Here is a 22,800-nt window from a genome sequence, read left to right as displayed (position 1 = left end):
TTCACACAAATTAAATAAATTCGTTTAGGATTAAGTAATTAATGCCTTTGAAAAAAAGAATAACTTAGTTTAGTTAGATAAAATTATTTTTATGTTTATTAAATTATTTTTAATTCGTAAACGGGTCATATCGGGTCATATCAGGTCACCACGGGTTGACCCGAAATCGACCGGTTTTCTTTTCGGGTTCATCGGGTCCAACCCGATTCTGACCCGAATTCCCGAAACCTCAACCCAAACCCATTAATTTCGTGTTAGGTTCGTGTCGTGTTTTCAGGTCGTGTCGAAAATTGCCACCCCTAGTTGCGGTGATACATTTGCGCCGACAAATTTGAGCGACGATCCGGGCTTTGATCGAGCCGTACCGTTCCTGATTTGTCTCGCGCCTTCAGATCCTCCTTCACGCTTCGACAAGAAGCAAAATATTAAGCAATCGTTCCGACGGAGCTAAATTACTACAGGATAAAGAACGAATAGGAAATTTGGATTTCGAAACAAAAAAGAGAGGGGTGCAACACGAGGACTTCCCAGGGGGTCACCCATCCTAGTACTACTCTCGCCCAAGCACGCTTAACTTCGGAGTTCTGATGGGATCCGGTGCATTAGTGCTGGTATGATCGCACCCGCCATGTTCCTTTCGCTTTATTCTTTTAAACTACCCCGTCCTGCGAAGCAGTGTGGCTTTTCTAGACCGAAATTCATTTTAAGCGTCAATTCAAGCATTTTCCTCTTATCCTTTTATTTATTTACTTTATATTTTTTTTTGTTATTGATTTGCACCCTGTTTTTTTCCCTCATCCCGCAACTCTAAATTATCATGAAATCAATCCTTCACGCTTGCAGTTAGGGGTGGCAATTCGGGTCCAAATCAGGTTGGCGGGTCGGTTCGGGTCAACAGACCCGCCAGAAAATCTGTTGACCCGAACCCCGACCCGCCAACCCGTGACGGGTCAGGTATGCTGACCCGAACCCGAAAATTTCAGGTTTACGGGGCGGCGGGTCGACCCGAAATGACCCGAAACTTAATTTTAATTTATTAATTTATCACTGTAATTTCTAATAAAATCAATTTCTCACAAAACTAATTACATAATCAAGTAATAAAAATTTAAATAAATGATTCCAAATCAAATCTAAAAAATTAAACACCGTAAAAGTGTTTTATCCCAAGCAAAATATAAAATAAATTAAAACAATACAAAAGTGAAAAATAATATAATATATTATTTGTCCAAGTATAATAATTTCAACTTCACACAAATTAAATAAATTCGTTTAGGATTAAGTAATTAATGCCTTTGAAAAAAAGAATAACTTAGTTTAGTTAGATAAAATTATTTTTATGTTTATTAAATTATTTTTAATTCGTAAACGGGTCATATCAGGTCACCACGGGTTGACCCGAAATCGACCGGTTTTCTTTTCGGGTTCATCGGGTCCAACCCGATTCTGACCCGAATTCTCGAAACCTCAACCCAAACCCATTAATTTCGTGTTAGGTTCGTGTCGTGTCGAAAATTGCCACCCCTAGTTGCGGTGATACATTTGCGCCGACAAATTTGAGCGACGATCCGGGCTTTGATCGAGCCGTACCGTTCCTGATTTGTCTCGCGCCTTCAGATCCTCCTTCACGCTTCGACAAGAAGCAAAATATTAAGCAATCGTTCCGACGGAGCTAAATTACTACAGGATAAAGAACGAATAGGAAATTTGGATTTCGAAACAAAAAAGAGAGGGGTGCAACACGAGGACTTCCCAGGGGGTCACCCATCCTAGTACTACTCTCGCCCAAGCACGCTTAACTTCGGAGTTCTGATGGGATCCGGTGCATTAGTGCTGGTATGATCGCACCCGCCATGTTCCTTTCGCTTTATTCTTTTAAACTACCCCGTCCTGCGAAGCAGTGTGGCTTTTCTAGACCGAAATTCATTTTAAGCGTCAATTCAAGCATTTTCCTCTTATCCTTTTATTTATTTACTTTATATTTTTTTTTGTTATTGATTTGCACCCTGTTTTTTTCCCTCATCCCGCAACTCTAAATTATCATGAAATCAATCCTTCACGCTTGCAGTTAGGGGTGGCAATTCGGGTCCAAATCAGGTTGGCGGGTCGGGTTCGGGTCAACAGACCCGCCAGAAAATCTGTTGACCCGAACCCCGACCCGCCAACCCGTGACGGGTCAGGTATGCTGACCCGAACCCGAAAATTTCAGGTTTACGGGGCGGCGGGTCGACCCGAAATGACCCGAAACTTAATTTTAATTTATTAATTTATCACTGTAATTTCTAATAAAATCAATTTCTCACAAAACTAATTACATAATCAAGTAATAAAAATTTAAATAAATGATTCCAAATCAAATCTAAAATAAATTAAACACCGTAAAAGTGTTTTATCCCAAGCAAAATATAAAATAAATTAAAACAATACAAAAGTGAAAAATAATATAATATATTATTTGTCCAAGTATAATAATTTCAACTTCACACAAATTAAATAAATTCGTTTAGGATTAAGTAATTAATGCCTTTGAAAAAAAGAATAACTTAGTTTAGTTAGATAAAATTATTTTTATGTTTATTAAATTATTTTTAATTCGTAAACGGGTCATATCGGGTCATATCAGGTCACCACGGGTTGACCCGAAATCGACCGGTTTTCTTTTCGGGTTCATCGGGTCCAACCCGATTCTGACCCGAATTCCCGAAACCTCAACCCAAACCCATTAATTTCGTGTTAGGTTCGTGTCGTGTCGAAAATTGCCACCCCTAGTTGCGGTGATACATTTGCGCCGACAAATTTGAGCGACGATCCGGGCTTTGATCGAGCCGTACCGTTCCTGATTTGTCTCGCGCCTTCAGATCCTCCTTCACGCTTCGACAAGAAGCAAAATATTAAGCAATCGTTCCGACGGAGCTAAATTACTACAGGATAAAGAACGAATAGGAAATTTGGATTTCGAAACAAAAAAGAGAGGGGTGCAACACGAGGACTTCCCAGGGGGTCACCCATCCTAGTACTACTCTCGCCCAAGCACGCTTAACTTCGGAGTTCTGATGGGATCCGGTGCATTAGTGCTGGTATGATCGCACCCGCCATGTTCCTTTCGCTTTATTCTTTTAAACTACCCCGTCCTGCGAAGCAGTGTGGCTTTTCTAGACCGAAATTCATTTTAAGCGTCAATTCAAGCATTTTCCTCTTATCCTTTTATTTATTTACTTTATATTTTTTTTTGTTATTGATTTGCACCCTGTTTTTTTCCCTCATCCCGCAACTCTAAATTATCATGAAATCAATCCTTCACGCTTGCAGTTAGGGGTGGCAATTCGGGTCCAAATCAGGTTGGCGGGTCGGTTCGGGTCAACAGACCCGCCAGAAAATCTGTTGACCCGAACCCCGACCCGCCAACCCGTGACGGGTCAGGTATGCTGACCCGAACCCGAAAATTTCAGGTTTACGGGGCGGCGGGTCGACCCGAAATGACCCGAAACTTAATTTTAATTTATTAATTTATCACTGTAATTTCTAATAAAATCAATTTCTCACAAAACTAATTACATAATCAAGTAATAAAAATTTAAATAAATGATTCCAAATCAAATCTAAAATAAATTAAACACCGTAAAAGTGTTTTATCCCAAGCAAAATATAAAATAAATTAAAACAATACAAAAGTGAAAAATAATATAATATATTATTTGTCCAAGTATAATAATTTCAACTTCACACAAATTAAATAAATTCGTTTAGGATTAAGTAATTAATGCCTTTGAAAAAAAGAATAACTTAGTTTAGTTAGATAAAATTATTTTTATGTTTATTAAATTATTTTTAATTCGTAAACGGGTCATATCAGGTCACCACGGGTTGACCCGAAATCGACCGGTTTTCTTTTCGGGTTCATCGGGTCCAACCCGATTCTGACCCGAATTCCCGAAACCTCAACCCAAACCCATTAATTTCGTGTTAGGTTCGTGTCGTGTCGAAAATTGCCACCCCTAGTTGCGGTGATACATTTGCGCCGACAAATTTGAGCGACGATCCGGGCTTTGATCGAGCCGTACCGTTCCTGATTTGTCTCGCGCCTTCAGATCCTCCTTCACGCTTCGACAAGAAGCAAAATATTAAGCAATCGTTCCGACGGAGCTAAATTACTACAGGATAAAGAACGAATAGGAAATTTGGATTTCGAAACAAAAAAGAGAGGGGTGCAACACGAGGACTTCCCAGGGGGTCACCCATCCTAGTACTACTCTCGCCCAAGCACGCTTAACTTCGGAGTTCTGATGGGATCCGGTGCATTAGTGCTGGTATGATCGCACCCGCCATGTTCCTTTCGCTTTATTCTTTTAAACTACCCCGTCCTGCGAAGCAGTGTGGCTTTTCTAGACCGAAATTCATTTTAAGCGTCAATTCAAGCATTTTCCTCTTATCCTTTTATTTATTTACTTTATATTTTTTTTTGTTATTGATTTGCACCCTGTTTTTTTCCCTCATCCCGCAACTCTAAATTATCATGAAATCAATCCTTCACGCTTGCAGTTAGGGGTGGCAATTCGGGTCCAAATCAGGTTGGCGGGTCGGTTCGGGTCAACAGACCCGCCAGAAAATCTGTTGACCCGAACCCCGACCCGCCAACCCGTGACGGGTCAGGTATGCTGACCCGAACCCGAAAATTTCAGGTTTACGGGGCGGCGGGTCGACCCGAAATGACCCGAAACTTAATTTTAATTTATTAATTTATCACTGTAATTTCTAATAAAATCAATTTCTCACAAAACTAATTACATAATCAAGTAATAAAAATTTAAATAAATGATTCCAAATCAAATCTAAAAAATTAAACACCGTAAAAGTGTTTTATCCCAAGCAAAATATAAAATAAATTAAAACAATACAAAAGTGAAAAATAATATAATATATTATTTGTCCAAGTATAATAATTTCAACTTCACACAAATTAAATAAATTCGTTTAGGATTAAGTAATTAATGCCTTTGAAAAAAAGAATAACTTAGTTTAGTTAGATAAAATTATTTTTATGTTTATTAAATTATTTTTAATTCGTAAACGGGTCATATCAGGTCACCACGGGTTGACCCGAAATCGACCGGTTTTCTTTTCGGGTTCATCGGGTCCAACCCGATTCTGACCCGAATTCCCGAAACCTCAACCCAAACCCATTAATTTCGTGTTAGGTTCGTGTCGTGTCGAAAATTGCCACCCCTAGTTGCGGTGATACATTTGCGCCGACAAATTTGAGCGACGATCCGGGCTTTGATCGAGCCGTACCGTTCCTGATTTGTCTCGCGCCTTCAGATCCTCCTTCACGCTTCGACAAGAAGCAAAATATTAAGCAATCGTTCCGACGGAGCTAAATTACTACAGGATAAAGAACGAATAGGAAATTTGGATTTCGAAACAAAAAAGAGAGGGGTGCAACACGAGGACTTCCCAGGGGGTCACCCATCCTAGTACTACTCTCGCCCAAGCACGCTTAACTTCGGAGTTCTGATGGGATCCGGTGCATTAGTGCTGGTATGATCGCACCCGCCATGTTCCTTTCGCTTTATTCTTTTAAACTACCCCGTCCTGCGAAGCAGTGTGGCTTTTCTAGACCGAAATTCATTTTAAGCGTCAATTCAAGCATTTTCCTCTTATCCTTTTATTTATTTACTTTATATTTTTTTTTGTTATTGATTTGCACCCTGTTTTTTTCCCTCATCCCGCAACTCTAAATTATCATGAAATCAATCCTTCACGCTTGCAGTTAGGGGTGGCAATTCGGGTCCAAATCAGGTTGGCGGGTCGGGTTCGGGTCAACAGACCCGCCAGAAAATCTGTTGACCCGAACCCCGACCCGCCAACCCGTGACGGGTCAGGTATGCTGACCCGAACCCGAAAATTTCAGGTTTACGGGGCGGCGGGTCGACCCGAAATGACCCGAAACTTAATTTTAATTTATTAATTTATCACTGTAATTTCTAATAAAATCAATTTCTCACAAAACTAATTACATAATCAAGTAATAAAAATTTAAATAAATGATTCCAAATCAAATCTAAAAAATTAAACACCGTAAAAGTGTTTTATCCCAAGCAAAATATAAAATAAATTAAAACAATACAAAAGTGAAAAATAATATAATATATTATTTGTCCAAGTATAATAATTTCAACTTCACACAAATTAAATAAATTCGTTTAGGATTAAGTAATTAATGCCTTTGAAAAAAAGAATAACTTAGTTTAGTTAGATAAAATTATTTTTATGTTTATTAAATTATTTTTAATTCGTAAACGGGTCATATCGGGTCATATCAGGTCACCACGGGTTGACCCGAAATCGATCGGTTTTCTTTTCGGGTTCATCGGGTCCAACCCGATTCTGACCCGAATTCCCGAAACCTCAACCCAAACCCATTAATTTCGTGTTAGGTTCGTGTCGTGTCGAAAATTGCCACCCCTAGTTGCGGTGATACATTTGCGCCGACAAATTTGAGCGACGATCCGGGCTTTGATCGAGCCGTACCGTTCCTGATTTGTCTCGCGCCTTCAGATCCTCCTTCACGCTTCGACAAGAAGCAAAATATTAAGCAATCGTTCCGACGGAGCTAAATTACTACAGGATAAAGAACGAATAGGAAATTTGGATTTCGAAACAAAAAAGAGAGGGGTGCAACACGAGGACTTCCCAGGGGGTCACCCATCCTAGTACTACTCTCGCCCAAGCACGCTTAACTTCGGAGTTCTGATGGGATCCGGTGCATTAGTGCTGGTATGATCGCACCCGCCATGTTCCTTTCGCTTTATTCTTTTAAACTACCCCGTCCTGCGAAGCAGTGTGGCTTTTCTAGACCGAAATTCATTTTAAGCGTCAATTCAAGCATTTTCCTCTTATCCTTTTATTTATTTACTTTATATTTTTTTTTGTTATTGATTTGCACCCTGTTTTTTTCCCTCATCCCGCAACTCTAAATTATCATGAAATCAATCCTTCACGCTTGCAGTTAGGGGTGGCAATTCGGGTCCAAATCAGGTTGGCGGGTCGGGTTCGGGTCAACAGACCCGCCAGAAAATCTGTTGACCCGAACCCCGACCCGCCAACCCGTGACGGGTCAGGTATGCTGACCCGAACCCGAAAATTTCAGGTTTACGGGGCGGCGGGTCGACCCGAAATGACCCGAAACTTAATTTTAATTTATTAATTTATCACTGTAATTTCTAATAAAATCAATTTCTCACAAAACTAATTACATAATCAAGTAATAAAAATTTAAATAAATGATTCCAAATCAAATCTAAAATAAATTAAACACCGTAAAAGTGTTTTATCCCAAGCAAAATATAAAATAAATTAAAACAATACAAAAGTGAAAAATAATATAATATATTATTTGTCCAAGTATAATAATTTCAACTTCACACAAATTAAATAAATTCGTTTAGGATTAAGTAATTAATGCCTTTGAAAAAAAGAATAACTTAGTTTAGTTAGATAAAATTATTTTTATGTTTATTAAATTATTTTTAATTCGTAAACGGGTCATATCGGGTCATATCAGGTCACCACGGGTTGACCCGAAATCGACCGGTTTTCTTTTCGGGTTCATCGGGTCCAACCCGATTCTGACCCGAATTCCCGAAACCTCAACCCAAACCCATTAATTTCGTGTTAGGTTCGTGTCGTGTTTTCAGGTCGTGTCGAAAATTGCCACCCCTAGTTGCGGTGATACATTTGCGCCGACAAATTTGAGCGACGATCCGGGCTTTGATCGAGCCGTACCGTTCCTGATTTGTCTCGCGCCTTCAGATCCTCCTTCACGCTTCGACAAGAAGCAAAATATTAAGCAATCGTTCCGACGGAGCTAAATTACTACAGGATAAAGAACGAATAGGAAATTTGGATTTCGAAACAAAAAAGAGAGGGGTGCAACACGAGGACTTCCCAGGGGGTCACCCATCCTAGTACTACTCTCGCCCAAGCACGCTTAACTTCGGAGTTCTGATGGGATCCGGTGCATTAGTGCTGGTATGATCGCACCCGCCATGTTCCTTTCGCTTTATTCTTTTAAACTACCCCGTCCTGCGAAGCAGTGTGGCTTTTCTAGACCGAAATTCATTTTAAGCGTCAATTCAAGCATTTTCCTCTTATCCTTTTATTTATTTACTTTATATATTTTTTTGTTATTGATTTGCACCCTGTTTTTTTCCCTCATCCCGCAACTCTAAATTATCATGAAATCAATCCTTCACGCTTGCAGTTAGGGGTGGCAATTCGGGTCCAAATCAGGTTGGCGGGTCGGGTTCGGGTCAACAGACCCGCCAGAAAATCTGTTGACCCGAACCCCGACCCGCCAACCCGTGACGGGTCAGGTATGCTGACCCGAACCCGAAAATTTCAGGTTTACGGGGCGGCGGGTCGATCCGAAATGACCCGAAACTTAATTTTAATTTATTAATTTATCACTGTAATTTCTAATAAAATCAATTTCTCACAAAACTAATTACATAATCAAGTAATAAAAATTTAAATAAATGATTCCAAATCAAATCTAAAATAAATTAAACACCGTAAAAGTGTTTTATCCCAAGCAAAATATAAAATAAATTAAAACAATACAAAAGTGAAAAATAATATAATATATTATTTGTCCAAGTATAATAATTTCAACTTCACACAAATTAAATAAATTCGTTTAGGATTAAGTAATTAATGCCTTTGAAAAAAAGAATAACTTAGTTTAGTTAGATAAAATTATTTTTATGTTTATTAAATTATTTTTAATTCGTAAACGGGTCATATCGGGTCATATCAGGTCACCACGGGTTGACCCGAAATCGACCGGTTTTCTTTTCGGGTTCATCGGGTCCAACCCGATTCTGACCCGAATTCCCGAAACCTCAACCCAAACCCATTAATTTCGTGTTAGGTTCGTGTCGTGTTTTCAGGTCGTGTCGAAAATTGCCACCCCTAGTTGCGGTGATACATTTGCGCCGACAAATTTGAGCGACGATCCGGGCTTTGATCGAGCCGTACCGTTCCTGATTTGTCTCGTGCCTTCAGATCCTCCTTCACGCTTCGACAAGAAGCAAAATATTAAGCAATCGTTCCGACGGAGCTAAATTACTACAGGATAAAGAACGAATAGGAAATTTGGATTTCGAAACAAAAAAGAGAGGGGTGCAACACGAGGACTTCCCAGGGGGTCACCCATCCTAGTACTACTCTCGCCCAAGCACGCTTAACTTCGGAGTTCTGATGGGATCCGGTGCATTAGTGCTGGTATGATCGCACCCGCCATGTTCCTTTCGCTTTATTCTTTTAAACTACCCCGTCCTGCGAAGCAGTGTGGCTTTTCTAGACCGAAATTCATTTTAAGCGTCAATTCAAGCATTTTCCTCTTATCCTTTTATTTATTTACTTTATATATTTTTTTGTTATTGATTTGCACCCTGTTTTTTTCCCTCATCCCGCAACTCTAAATTATCATGAAATCAATCCTTCACGCTTGCAGTTAGGGGTGGCAATTCGGGTCCAAATCAGGTTGGCGGGTCGGGTTCGGGTCAACAGACCCGCCAGAAAATCTGTTGACCCGAACCCCGACCCGCCAACCCGTGACGGGTCAGGTATGCTGACCCGAACCCGAAAATTTCAGGTTTACGGGGCGGCGGGTCGACCAGAAATGACCCGAAACTTAATTTTAATTTATTAATTTATCACTGTAATTTCTAATAAAATCAATTTCTCACAAAACTAATTACATAATCAAGTAATAAAAATTTAAATAAATGATTCCAAATCAAATCTAAAATAAATTAAACACCGTAAAAGTGTTTTATCCCAAGCAAAATATAAAATAAATTAAAACAATACAAAAGTGAAAAATAATATAATATATTATTTGTCCAAGTATAATAATTTCAACTTCACACAAATTAAATAAATTCGTTTAGGATTAAGTAATTAATGCCTTTGAAAAAAAGAATAACTTAGTTTAGTTAGATAAAATTATTTTTATGTTTATTAAATTATTTTTAATTCGTAAACGGGTCATATCGGGTCATATCAGGTCACCACGGGTTGACCCGAAATCGACCGGTTTTCTTTTCGGGTTCATCGGGTCCAACCCGATTCTGACCCGAATTCCCGAAACCTCAACCCAAACCCATTAATTTCGTGTTAGGTTCGTGTCGTGTTTTCAGGTCGTGTCGAAAATTGCCACCCCTAGTTGCGGTGATACATTTGCGCCGACAAATTTGAGCGACGATCCGGGCTTTGATCGAGCCGTACCGTTCCTGATTTGTCTCGCGCCTTCAGATCCTCCTTCACGCTTCGACAAGAAGCAAAATATTAAGCAATCGTTCCGACGGAGCTAAATTACTACAGGATAAAGAACGAATAGGAAATTTGGATTTCGAAACAAAAAAGAGAGGGGTGCAACACGAGGACTTCCCAGGGGGTCACCCATCCTAGTACTACTCTCGCCCAAGCACGCTTAACTTCGGAGTTCTGATGGGATCCGGTGCATTAGTGCTGGTATGATCGCACCCGCCATGTTCCTTTCGCTTTATTCTTTTAAACTACCCCGTCCTGCGAAGCAGTGTGGCTTTTCTAGACCGAAATTCATTTTAAGCGTCAATTCAAGCATTTTCCTCTTATCCTTTTATTTATTTACTTTATATATTTTTTTGTTATTGATTTGCACCCTGTTTTTTTCCCTCATCCCGCAACTCTAAATTATCATGAAATCAATCCTTCACGCTTGCAGTTAGGGGTGGCAATTCGGGTCCAAATCAGGTTGGCGGGTCGGGTTCGGGTCAACAGACCCGCCAGAAAATCTGTTGACCCGAACCCCGACCCGCCAACCCGTGACGGGTCAGGTATGCTGACCCGAACCCGAAAATTTCAGGTTTACGGGGCGGCGGGTCGATCCGAAATGACCCGAAACTTAATTTTAATTTATTAATTTATCACTGTAATTTCTAATAAAATCAATTTCTCACAAAACTAATTACATAATCAAGTAATAAAAATTTAAATAAATGATTCCAAATCAAATCTAAAATAAATTAAACACCGTAAAAGTGTTTTATCCCAAGCAAAATATAAAATAAATTAAAACAATACAAAAGTGAAAAATAATATAATATATTATTTGTCCAAGTATAATAATTTCAACTTCACACAAATTAAATAAATTCGTTTAGGATTAAGTAATTAATGCCTTTGAAAAAAAGAATAACTTAGTTTAGTTAGATAAAATTATTTTTATGTTTATTAAATTATTTTTAATTCGTAAACGGGTCATATCGGGTCATATCAGGTCACCACGGGTTGACCCGAAATCGACCGGTTTTCTTTTCGGGTTCATCGGGTCCAACCCGATTCTGACCCGAATTCCCGAAACCTCAACCCAAACCCATTAATTTCGTGTTAGGTTCGTGTCGTGTTTTCAGGTCGTGTCGAAAATTGCCACCCCTAGTTGCGGTGATACATTTGCGCCGACAAATTTGAGCGACGATCCGGGCTTTGATCGAGCCGTACCGTTCCTGATTTGTCTCGTGCCTTCAGATCCTCCTTCACGCTTCGACAAGAAGCAAAATATTAAGCAATCGTTCCGACGGAGCTAAATTACTACAGGATAAAGAACGAATAGGAAATTTGGATTTCGAAACAAAAAAGAGAGGGGTGCAACACGAGGACTTCCCAGGGGGTCACCCATCCTAGTACTACTCTCGCCCAAGCACGCTTAACTTCGGAGTTCTGATGGGATCCGGTGCATTAGTGCTGGTATGATCGCACCCGCCATGTTCCTTTCGCTTTATTCTTTTAAACTACCCCGTCCTGCGAAGCAGTGTGGCTTTTCTAGACCGAAATTCATTTTAAGCGTCAATTCAAGCATTTTCCTCTTATCCTTTTATTTATTTACTTTATATATTTTTTTGTTATTGATTTGCACCCTGTTTTTTTCCCTCATCCCGCAACTCTAAATTATCATGAAATCAATCCTTCACGCTTGCAGTTAGGGGTGGCAATTCGGGTCCAAATCAGGTTGGCGGGTCGGGTTCGGGTCAACAGACCCGCCAGAAAATCTGTTGACCCGAACCCCGACCCGCCAACCCGTGACGGGTCAGGTATGCTGACCCGAACCCGAAAATTTCAGGTTTACGGGGCGGCGGGTCGACCAGAAATGACCCGAAACTTAATTTTAATTTATTAATTTATCACTGTAATTTCTAATAAAATCAATTTCTCACAAAACTAATTACATAATCAAGTAATAAAAATTTAAATAAATGATTCCAAATCAAATCTAAAATAAATTAAACACCGTAAAAGTGTTTTATCCCAAGCAAAATATAAAATAAATTAAAACAATACAAAAGTGAAAAATAATATAATATATTATTTGTCCAAGTATAATAATTTCAACTTCACACAAATTAAATAAATTCGTTTAGGATTAAGTAATTAATGCCTTTGAAAAAAAGAATAACTTAGTTTAGTTAGATAAAATTATTTTTATGTTTATTAAATTATTTTTAATTCGTAAACGGGTCATATCGGGTCATATCAGGTCACCACGGGTTGACCCGAAATCGACCGGTTTTCTTTTCGGGTTCATCGGGTCCAACCCGATTCTGACCCGAATTCCCGAAACCTCAACCCAAACCCATTAATTTCGTGTTAGGTTCGTGTCGTGTTTTCAGGTCGTGTCGAAAATTGCCACCCCTAGTTGCGGTGATACATTTGCGCCGACAAATTTGAGCGACGATCCGGGCTTTGATCGAGCCGTACCGTTCCTGATTTGTCTCGCGCCTTCAGATCCTCCTTCACGCTTCGACAAGAAGCAAAATATTAAGCAATCGTTCCGACGGAGCTAAATTACTACAGGATAAAGAACGAATAGGAAATTTGGATTTCGAAACAAAAAAGAGAGGGGTGCAACACGAGAACTTCCCAGGGGGTCACCCATCCTAGTACTACTCTCGCCCAAGCACGCTTAACTTCGGAGTTCTGATGGGATCCGGTGCATTAGTGCTGGTATGATCGCACCCGCCATGTTCCTTTCGCTTTATTCTTTTAAACTACCCCGTCCTGCGAAGCAGTGTGGCTTTTCTAGACCGAAATTCATTTTAAGCGTCAATTCAAGCATTTTCCTCTTATCCTTTTATTTATTTACTTTATATTTTTTTTTGTTATTGATTTGCACCCTGTTTTTTTCCCTCATCCCGCAACTCTAAATTATCATGAAATCAATCCTTCACGCTTGCAGTTAGGGGTGGCAATTCGGGTCCAAATCAGGTTGGCGGGTCGGGTTCGGGTCAACAGACCCGCCAGAAAATCTGTTGACCCGAACCCCGACCCGCCAACCCGTGACGGGTCAGGTATGCTGACCCGAACCCGAAAATTTCAGGTTTACGGGGCGGCGGGTCGACCCGAAATGACCCGAAACTTAATTTTAATTTATTAATTTATCACTGTAATTTCTAATAAAATCAATTTCTCACAAAACTAATTACATAATCAAGTAATAAAAATTTAAATAAATGATTCCAAATCAAATCTAAAAAATTAAACACCGTAAAAGTGTTTTATCCCAAGCAAAATATAAAATAAATTAAAACAATACAAAAGTGAAAAATAATATAATATATTATTTGTCCAAGTATAATAATTTCAACTTCACACAAATTAAATAAATTCGTTTAGGATTAAGTAATTAATGCCTTTGAAAAAAAGAATAACTTAGTTTAGTTAGATAAAATTATTTTTATGTTTATTAAATTATTTTTAATTCGTAAACGGGTCATATCAGGTCACCACGGGTTGACCCGAAATCGACCGGTTTTCTTTTCGGGTTCATCGGGTCCAACCCGATTCTGACCCGAATTCCCGAAACCTCAACCCAAACCCATTAATTTCGTGTTAGGTTCGTGTCGTGTTTTCAGGTCGTGTCGAAAATTGCCACCCCTAGTTGCGGTGATACATTTGCGCCGGCAAATTTGAGCGACGATCCGGGCTTTGATCGAGCCGTACCGTTCCTGATTTGTCTCGCGCCTTCAGATCCTCCTTCACGCTTCGACAAGAAGCAAAATATTAAGCAATCGTTCCGACGGAGCTAAATTACTACAGGATAAAGAACGAATAGGAAATTTGGATTTCGAAACAAAAAAGAGAGGGGTGCAACACGAGGACTTCCCAGGGGGTCACCCATCCTAGTACTACTCTCGCCCAAGCACGCTTAACTTCGGAGTTCTGATGGGATCCGGTGCATTAGTGCTGGTATGATCGCACCCGCCATGTTCCTTTCGCTTTATTCTTTTAAACTACCCCGTCCTGCGAAGCAGTGTGGCTTTTCTAGACCGAAATTCATTTTAAGCGTCAATTCAAGCATTTTCCTCTTATCCTTTTATTTATTTACTTTATATTTTTTTTTGTTATTGATTTGCACCCTGTTTTTTTCCCTCATCCCGCAACTCTAAATTATCATGAAATCAATCCTTCACGCTTGCAGTTAGGGGTGGCAATTCGGGTCCAAATCAGGTTGGCGGGTCGGGTTCGGGTCAACAGACCCGCCAGAAAATCTGTTGACCCGAACCCCGACCCGCCAACCCGTGACGGGTCAGGTATGCTGACCCGAACCCGAAAATTTCAGGTTTACGGGGCGGCGGGTCGACCCGAAATGACCCGAAACTTAATTTTAATTTATTAATTTATCACTGTAATTTCTAATAAAATCAATTTCTCACAAAACTAATTACATAATCAAGTAATAAAAATTTAAATAAATGATTCCAAATCAAATCTAAAAAATTAAACACCGTAAAAGTGTTTTATCCCAAGCAAAATATAAAATAAATTAAAACAATACAAAAGTGAAAAATAATATAATATATTATTTGTCCAAGTATAATAATTTCAACTTCACACAAATTAAATAAATTCGTTTAGGATTAAGTAATTAATGCCTTTGAAAAAAAGAATAACTTAGTTTAGTTAGATAAAATTATTTTTATGTTTATTAAATTATTTTTAATTCGTAAACGGGTCATATCAGGTCACCACGGGTTGACCCGAAATCGACCGGTTTTCTTTTCGGGTTCATCGGGTCCAACCCGATTCTGACCCGAATTCCCGAAACCTCAACCCAAACCCATTAATTTCGTGTTAGGTTCGTGTCGTGTTTTCAGGTCGTGTCGAAAATTGCCACCCCTAGTTGCGGTGATACATTTGCGCCGACAAATTTGAGCGACGATCCGGGCTTTGATCGAGCCGTACCGTTCCTGATTTGTCTCGCGCCTTCAGATCCTCCTTCACGCTTCGACAAGAAGCAAAATATTAAGCAATCGTTCCGACGGAGCTAAATTACTACAGGATAAAGAACGAATAGGAAATTTGGATTTCGAAACAAAAAAGAGAGGGGTGCAACACGAGGACTTCCCAGGGGGTCACCCATCCTAGTACTACTCTCGCCCAAGCACGCTTAACTTCGGAGTTCTGATGGGATCCGGTGCATTAGTGCTGGTATGATCGCACCCGCCATGTTCCTTTCGCTTTATTCTTTTAAACTACCCCGTCCTGCGAAGCAGTGTGGCTTTTCTAGACCGAAATTCATTTTAAGCGTCAATTCAAGCATTTTCCTCTTATCCTTTTATTTATTTACTTTATATTTTTTTTTGTTATTGATTTGCACCCTGTTTTTTTCCCTCATCCCGCAACTCTAAATTATCATGAAATCAATCCTTCACGCTTGCAGTTAGGGGTGGCAATTCGGGTCCAAATCAGGTTGGCGGGTCGGGTTCGGGTCAACAGACCCGCCAGAAAATCTGTTGACCCGAACCCCGACCCGCCAACCCGTGACGGGTCAGGTATGCTGACCCGAACCCGAAAATTTCAGGTTTACGGGGCGGCGGGTCGACCCGAAATGACCCGAAACTTAATTTTAATTTATTAATTTATCACTGTAATTTCTAATAAAATCAATTTCTCACAAAACTAATTACATAATCAAGTAATAAAAATTTAAATAAATGATTCCAAATCAAATCTAAAATAAATTAAACACCGTAAAAGTGTTTTATCCCAAGCAAAATATAAAATAAATTAAAACAATACAAAAGTGAAAAATAATATAATATATTATTTGTCCAAGTATAATAATTTCAACTTCACACAAATTAAATAAATTCGTTTAGGATTAAGTAATTAATGCCTTTGAAAAAAAGAATAACTTAGTTTAGTTAGATAAAATTATTTTTATGTTTATTAAATTATTTTTAATTCGTAAACGGGTCATATCGGGTCATATCAGGTCACCACGGGTTGACCCGAAATCGACCGGTTTTCTTTTCGGGTTCATCGGGTCCAACCCGATTCTGACCCGAATTCCCGAAACCTCAACCCAAACCCATTAATTTCGTGTTAGGTTCGTGTCGTGTCGAAAATTGCCACCCCTAGTTGCGGTGATACATTTGCGCCGACAAATTTGAGCGACGATCCGGGCTTTGATCGAGCCGTACCGTTCCTGATTTGTCTCGCGCCTTCAGATCCTCCTTCACGCTTCGACAAGAAGCAAAATATTAAGCAATCGTTCCGACGGAGCTAAATTACTACAGGATAAAGAACGAATAGGAAATTTGGATTTCGAAACAAAAAAGAGAGGGGTGCAACACGAGGACTTCCCAGGGGGTCACCCATCCTAGTACTACTCTCGCCCAAGCACGCTTAACTTCGGAGTTCTGATGGGATCCGGTGCATTAGTGCTGGTATGATCGCACCCGCCATGTTCCTTTCGCTTTATTCTTTTAAACTACCCCGTCCTGCGAAGCAGTGTGGCTTTTCTAGACCGAAATTCATTTTAAGCGTCAATTCAAGCATTTTCCTCTTATCCTTTTATTTATTTACTTTATATTTTTTTTTGTTATTGATTTGCACCCTGTTTTTTTCCCTCATCCCGCAACTCTAAATTATCATGAAATCAATCCTTCACGCTTGCAGTTAGGGGTGGCAATTCGGGTCCAAATCAGGTTGGCGGGTCGGGTTCGGGTCAACAGACCCGCCAGAAAATCTGTTGACCCGAACCCCGACCCGCCAACCCGTGACGGGTCAGGTATGCTGACCCGAACCCGAAAATTTCAGGTTTACGGGGCGGCGGGTCGATCCGAAATGACCCGAAACTTAATTTTAATTTATTAATTTATCACTGTAATTTCTAATAAAATCAATTTCTCACAAAACTAATTACATAATCAAGTAATAAAAATTTAAATAAATGATTCCAAATCAAATCTAAAATAAATTAAACACCGTAAAAGTGTTTTATCCCAAGCAAAATATAAAATAAATTAAAACAATACAAAAGTGAAAAATAATATAATATATTATTTGTCCAAGTATAATAATTTCAACTTCACACAAATTAAATAAATTCGTTTAGGATTAAGTAATTAATGCCTTTGAAAAAAAGAATAACTTAGTTTAGTTAGATAAAATTATTTTTATGTTTATTAAATTATTTTTAATTCGTAAACGGGTCATATCGGGTCATATCAGGTCACCACGGGTTGACCCGAAATCGACCGGTTTTCTTTTCGGGTTCATCGGGTCCAACCCGATTCTGACCCGAATTCCCGAAACCTCAACCCAAACCCATTAATTTCGTGTTAGGTTCGTGTCGTGTTTTCAGGTCGTGTCGAAAATTGCCACCCCTAGTTGCGGTGATACATTTGCGCCGACAAATTTGAGCGACGATCCGGGCTTTGATCGAGCCGTACCGTTCCTGATTTGTCTCGTGCCTTCAGATCCTCCTTCACGCTTCGACAAGAAGCAAAATATTAAGCAATCGTTCCGACGGAGCTAAATTACTACAGGATAAAGAACGAATAGGAAATTTGGATTTCGAAACAAAAAAGAGAGGGGTGCAACACGAGGACTTCCCAGGGGGTCACCCATCCTAGTACTACTCTCGCCCAAGCACGCTTAACTTCGGAGTTCTGATGGGATCCGGTGCATTAGTGCTGGTATGATCGCACCCGCCATGTTCCTTTCGCTTTATTCTTTTAAACTACCCCGTCCTGCGAAGCAGTGTGGCTTTTCTAGACCGAAATTCATTTTAAGCGTCAATTCAAGCATTTTCCTCTTATCCTTTTATTTATTTACTTTATATATTTTTTTGTTATTGATTTGCACCCTGTTTTTTTCCCTCATCCCGCAACTCTAAATTATCATGAAATCAATCCTTCACGCTTGCAGTTAGGGGTGGCAATTCGGGTCCAAATCAGGTTGGCGGGTCGGGTTCGGGTCAACAGACCCGCCAGAAAATCTGTTGACCCGAACCCCGACCCGCCAACCCGTGACGGGTCAGGTATGCTGACCCGAACCCGAAAATTTCAGGTTTACGGGGCGGCGGGTCGACCAGAAATGACCCGAAACTTAATTTTAATTTATTAATTTATCACTGTAATTTCTAATAAAATCAATTTCTCACAAAACTAATTACATAATCAAGTAATAAAAATTTAAATAAATGATTCCAAATCAAATCTAAAATAAATTAAACACCGTAAAAGTGTTTTATCCCAAGCAAAATATAAAATAAATTAAAACAATACAAAAGTGAAAAATAATATAATATATTATTTGTCCAAGTATAATAATTTCAACTTCACACAAATTAAATAAATTCGTTTAGGATTAAGTAATTAATGCCTTTGAAAAAAAGAATAACTTAGTTTAGTTAGATAAAATTATTTTTATGTTTATTAAATTATTTTTAATTCGTAAACGGGTCATATCGGGTCATATCAGGTCACCACGGGTTGACCCGAAATCGACCGGTTTTCTTTTCGGGTTCATCGGGTCCAACCCGATTCTGACCCGAATTCCCGAAACCTCAACCCAAACCCATTAATTTCGTGTTAGGTTCGTGTCGTGTTTTCAGGTCGTGTCGAAAATTGCCACCCCTAGTTGCGGTGATACATTTGCGCCGACAAATTTGAGCGACGATCCGGGCTTTGATCGAGCCGTACCGTTCCTGATTTGTCTCGCGCCTTCAGATCCTCCTTCACGCTTCGACAAGAAGCAAAATATTAAGCAATCGTTCCGACGGAGCTAAATTACTACAGGATAAAGAACGAATAGGAAATTTGGATTTCGAAACAAAAAAGAGAGGGGTGCAACACGAGGACTTCCCAGGGGGTCACCCATCCTAGTACTACTCTCGCCCAAGCACGCTTAACTTCGGAGTTCTGATGGGATCCGGTGCATTAGTGCTGGTATGATCGCACCCGCCATGTTCCTTTCGCTTTATTCTTTTAAACTACCCCGTCCTGCGAAGCAGTGTGGCTTTTCTAGACCGAAATTCATTTTAAGCGTCAATTCAAGCATTTTCCTCTTATCCTTTTATTTATTTACTTTATATTTTTTTTTGTTATTGATTTGCACCCTGTTTTTTTCCCTCATCCCGCAACTCTAAATTATCATGAAATCAATCCTTCACGCTTGCAGTTAGGGGTGGCAATTCGGGTCCAAATCAGGTTGGCGGGTCGGGTTCGGGTCAACAGACCCGCCAGAAAATCTGTTGACCCGAACCCCGACCCGCCAACCCGTGACGGGTCAGGTATGCTGACCCGAACCCGAAAATTTCAGGTTTACGGGGCGGCGGGTCGACCCGAAATGACCCGAAACTTAATTTTAATTTATTAATTTATCACTGTAATTTCTAATAAAATCAATTTCTCACAAAACTAATTACATAATCAAGTAATAAAAATTTAAATAAATGATTCCAAATCAAATCTAAAAAATTAAACACCGTAAAAGTGTTTTATCCCAAGCAAAATATAAAATAAATTAAAACAATACAAAAGTGAAAAATAATATAATATATTATTTGTCCAAGTATAATAATTTCAACTTCACACAAATTAAATAAATTCGTTTAGGATTAAGTAATTAATGCCTTTGAAAAAAAGAATAACTTAGTTTAGTTAGATAAAATTATTTTTATGTTTATTAAATTATTTTTAATTCGTAAACGGGTCATATCAGGTCACCACGGGTTGACCCGAAATCGACCGGTTTTCTTTTCGGGTTCATCGGGTCCAACCCGATTCTGACCCGAATTCCCGAAACCTCAACCCAAACCCATTAATTTCGTGTTAGGTTCGTGTCGTGTTTTCAGGTCGTGTCGAAAATTGCCACCCCTAGTTGCGGTGATACATTTGCGCCGGCAAATTTGAGCGACGATCCGGGCTTTGATCGAGCCGTACCGTTCCTGATTTGTCTCGCGCCTTCAGATCCTCCTTCACGCTTCGACAAGAAGCAAAATATTAAGCAATCGTTCCGACGGAGCTAAATTACTACAGGATAAAGAACGAATAGGAAATTTGGATTTCGAAACAAAAAAGAGAGGGGTGCAACACGAGGACTTCCCAGGGGGTCACCCATCCTAGTACTACTCTCGCCCAAGCACGCTTAACTTCGGAGTTCTGATGGGATCCGGTGCATTAGTGCTGGTATGATCGCACCCGCCATGTTCCTTTCGCTTTATTCTTTTAAACTACCCCGTCCTGCGAAGCAGTGTGGCTTTTCTAGACCGAAATTCATTTTAAGCGTCAATTCAAGCATTTTCCTCTTATCCTTTTATTTATTTACTTTATATTTTTTTTTGTTATTGATTTGCACCCTGTTTTTTTCCCTCATCCCGCAACTCTAAATTATCATGAAATCAATCCTTCACGCTTGCAGTTAGGGGTGGCAATTCGGGTCCAAATCAGGTTGGCGGGTCGGGTTCGGGTCAACAGACCCGCCAGAAAATCTGTTGACCCGAACCCCGACCCGCCAACCCGTGACGGGTCAGGTATGCTGACCCGAACCCGAAAATTTCAGGTTTACGGGGCGGCGGGTCGACCCGAAATGACCCGAAACTTAATTTTAATTTATTAATTTATCACTGTAATTTCTAATAAAATCAATTTCTCACAAAACTAATTACATAATCAAGTAATAAAAATTTAAATAAATGATTCCAAATCAAATCTAAAAAATTAAACACCGTAAAAGTGTTTTATCCCAAGCAAAATATAAAATAAATTAAAACAATACAAAAGTGAAAAATAATATAATATATTATTTGTCCAAGTATAATAATTTCAACTTCACACAAATTAAATAAATTCGTTTAGGATTAAGTAATTAATGCCTTTGAAAAAAAGAATAACTTAGTTTAGTTAGATAAAATTATTTTTATGTTTATTAAATTATTTTTAATTCGTAAACGGGTCATATCAGGTCACCACGGGTTGACCCGAAATCGACCGGTTTTCTTTTCGGGTTCATCGGGTCCAACCCGATTCTGACCCGAATTCCCGAAACCTCAACCCAAACCCATTAATTTCGTGTTAGGTTCGTGTCGTGTTTTCAGGTCGTGTCGAAAATTGCCACCCCTAGTTGCGGTGATACATTTGCGCCGACAAATTTGAGCGACGATCCGGGCTTTGATCGAGCCGTACCGTTCCTGATTTGTCTCGCGCCTTCAGATCCTCCTTCACGCTTCGACAAGAAGCAAAATATTAAGCAATCGTTCCGACGGAGCTAAATTACTACAGGATAAAGAACGAATAGGAAATTTGGATTTCGAAACAAAAAAGAGAGGGGTGCAACACGAGGACTTCCCAGGGGGTCACCCATCCTAGTACTACTCTCGCCCAAGCACGCTTAACTTCGGAGTTCTGATGGGATCCGGTGCATTAGTGCTGGTATGATCGCACCCGCCATGTTCCTTTCGCTTTATTCTTTTAAACTACCCCGTCCTGCGAAGCAGTGTGGCTTTTCTAGACCGAAATTCATTTTAAGCGTCAATTCAAGCATTTTCCTCTTATCCTTTTATTTATTTACTTTATATTTTTTTTTGTTATTGATTTGCACCCTGTTTTTTTCCCTCATCCCGCAACTCTAAATTATCATGAAATCAATCCTTCACGCTTGCAGTTAGGGGTGGCAATTCGGGTCCAAATCAGGTTGGCGGGTCGGGTTCGGGTCAACAGACCCGCCAGAAAATCTGTTGACCCGAACCCCGACCCGCCAACCCGTGACGGGTCAGGTATGCTGACCCGAACCCGAAAATTTCAGGTTTACGGGGCGGCGGGTCGACCCGAAATGACCCGAAACTTAATTTTAATTTATTAATTTATCACTGTAATTTCTAATAAAATCAATTTCTCACAAAACTAATTACATAATCAAGTAATAAAAATTTAAATAAATGATTCCAAATCAAATCTAAAATAAATTAAACACCGTAAAAGTGTTTTATCCCAAGCAAAATATAAAATAAATTAAAACAATACAAAAGTGAAAAATAATATAATATATTATTTGTCCAAGTATAATAATTTCAACTTCACACAAATTAAATAAATTCGTTTAGGATTAAGTAATTAATGCCTTTGAAAAAAAGAATAACTTAGTTTAGTTAGATAAAATTATTTTTATGTTTATTAAATTATTTTTAATTCGTAAACGGGTCATATCGGGTCATATCAGGTCACCACGGGTTGACCCGAAATCGACCGGTTTTCTTTTCGGGTTCATCGGGTCCAACCCGATTCTGACCCGAATTCCCGAAACCTCAACCCAAACCCATTAATTTCGTGTTAGGTTCGTGTCGTGTCGAAAATTGCCACCCCTAGTTGCGGTGATACATTTGCGCCGACAAATTTGAGCGACGATCCGGGCTTTGATCGAGCCGTACCGTTCCTGATTTGTCTCGCGCCTTCAGATCCTCCTTCACGC

The 22,800-nt window shown here is 39.4% G+C and overlaps 18 non-coding genes across 18 annotated transcripts; all 18 read right to left on the bottom strand.

Moving 5' to 3' along the window:
* Positions 1–506: 506 nt before the first annotated feature.
* On the bottom strand, positions 507–625 carry LOC140029268 (5S ribosomal RNA). Its single transcript, XR_011833172.1, has one exon. It is a non-coding gene; the product is annotated as a 5S ribosomal RNA (ribosomal RNA).
* Positions 626–1,734: 1,109 nt separating this feature from the next.
* On the bottom strand, positions 1,735–1,853 carry LOC140029267 (5S ribosomal RNA). The gene has a single exon (XR_011833171.1). It is a non-coding gene; the product is annotated as a 5S ribosomal RNA (ribosomal RNA).
* Positions 1,854–2,975: 1,122 nt separating this feature from the next.
* On the bottom strand, positions 2,976–3,094 carry LOC140029266 (5S ribosomal RNA). Its single transcript, XR_011833170.1, has one exon. It is a non-coding gene; the product is annotated as a 5S ribosomal RNA (ribosomal RNA).
* Positions 3,095–4,205: 1,111 nt separating this feature from the next.
* LOC140029265 (5S ribosomal RNA) lies at positions 4,206–4,324 on the bottom strand. Its single transcript, XR_011833169.1, has one exon. It is a non-coding gene; the product is annotated as a 5S ribosomal RNA (ribosomal RNA).
* Positions 4,325–5,433: 1,109 nt separating this feature from the next.
* On the bottom strand, positions 5,434–5,552 carry LOC140029264 (5S ribosomal RNA). The gene has a single exon (XR_011833168.1). It is a non-coding gene; the product is annotated as a 5S ribosomal RNA (ribosomal RNA).
* A 1,120-nt stretch (positions 5,553–6,672) lies between these two features.
* On the bottom strand, positions 6,673–6,791 carry LOC140029262 (5S ribosomal RNA). The gene has a single exon (XR_011833166.1). It is a non-coding gene; the product is annotated as a 5S ribosomal RNA (ribosomal RNA).
* A 1,135-nt stretch (positions 6,792–7,926) lies between these two features.
* On the bottom strand, positions 7,927–8,045 carry LOC140029261 (5S ribosomal RNA). Its single transcript, XR_011833165.1, has one exon. It is a non-coding gene; the product is annotated as a 5S ribosomal RNA (ribosomal RNA).
* Positions 8,046–9,180: 1,135 nt separating this feature from the next.
* On the bottom strand, positions 9,181–9,299 carry LOC140029260 (5S ribosomal RNA). Its single transcript, XR_011833164.1, has one exon. It is a non-coding gene; the product is annotated as a 5S ribosomal RNA (ribosomal RNA).
* Positions 9,300–10,434: 1,135 nt separating this feature from the next.
* On the bottom strand, positions 10,435–10,553 carry LOC140029259 (5S ribosomal RNA). Its single transcript, XR_011833163.1, has one exon. It is a non-coding gene; the product is annotated as a 5S ribosomal RNA (ribosomal RNA).
* A 1,135-nt stretch (positions 10,554–11,688) lies between these two features.
* On the bottom strand, positions 11,689–11,807 carry LOC140029258 (5S ribosomal RNA). Its single transcript, XR_011833162.1, has one exon. It is a non-coding gene; the product is annotated as a 5S ribosomal RNA (ribosomal RNA).
* Positions 11,808–12,942: 1,135 nt separating this feature from the next.
* On the bottom strand, positions 12,943–13,061 carry LOC140032388 (5S ribosomal RNA). The gene has a single exon (XR_011836314.1). It is a non-coding gene; the product is annotated as a 5S ribosomal RNA (ribosomal RNA).
* A 1,123-nt stretch (positions 13,062–14,184) lies between these two features.
* On the bottom strand, positions 14,185–14,303 carry LOC140029257 (5S ribosomal RNA). Its single transcript, XR_011833161.1, has one exon. It is a non-coding gene; the product is annotated as a 5S ribosomal RNA (ribosomal RNA).
* A 1,123-nt stretch (positions 14,304–15,426) lies between these two features.
* On the bottom strand, positions 15,427–15,545 carry LOC140029256 (5S ribosomal RNA). The gene has a single exon (XR_011833160.1). It is a non-coding gene; the product is annotated as a 5S ribosomal RNA (ribosomal RNA).
* A 1,122-nt stretch (positions 15,546–16,667) lies between these two features.
* LOC140029255 (5S ribosomal RNA) lies at positions 16,668–16,786 on the bottom strand. The gene has a single exon (XR_011833159.1). It is a non-coding gene; the product is annotated as a 5S ribosomal RNA (ribosomal RNA).
* Positions 16,787–17,921: 1,135 nt separating this feature from the next.
* On the bottom strand, positions 17,922–18,040 carry LOC140029254 (5S ribosomal RNA). The gene has a single exon (XR_011833158.1). It is a non-coding gene; the product is annotated as a 5S ribosomal RNA (ribosomal RNA).
* Positions 18,041–19,175: 1,135 nt separating this feature from the next.
* Positions 19,176–19,294, bottom strand: LOC140029253 (5S ribosomal RNA). The gene has a single exon (XR_011833157.1). It is a non-coding gene; the product is annotated as a 5S ribosomal RNA (ribosomal RNA).
* A 1,123-nt stretch (positions 19,295–20,417) lies between these two features.
* LOC140029251 (5S ribosomal RNA) lies at positions 20,418–20,536 on the bottom strand. Its single transcript, XR_011833155.1, has one exon. It is a non-coding gene; the product is annotated as a 5S ribosomal RNA (ribosomal RNA).
* A 1,123-nt stretch (positions 20,537–21,659) lies between these two features.
* Positions 21,660–21,778, bottom strand: LOC140029250 (5S ribosomal RNA). The gene has a single exon (XR_011833154.1). It is a non-coding gene; the product is annotated as a 5S ribosomal RNA (ribosomal RNA).
* Between the last annotated feature and the right edge of the window lie 1,022 nt (positions 21,779–22,800).

This window comes from Coffea arabica, chromosome 11e (assembly GCF_036785885.1).
Source record: "Coffea arabica cultivar ET-39 chromosome 11e, Coffea Arabica ET-39 HiFi, whole genome shotgun sequence".
NCBI classification, from domain to species: Eukaryota; Viridiplantae; Streptophyta; class Magnoliopsida; order Gentianales; family Rubiaceae; genus Coffea; species Coffea arabica.
This window is presented reverse-complemented; position numbering and strand designations above follow the sequence as displayed.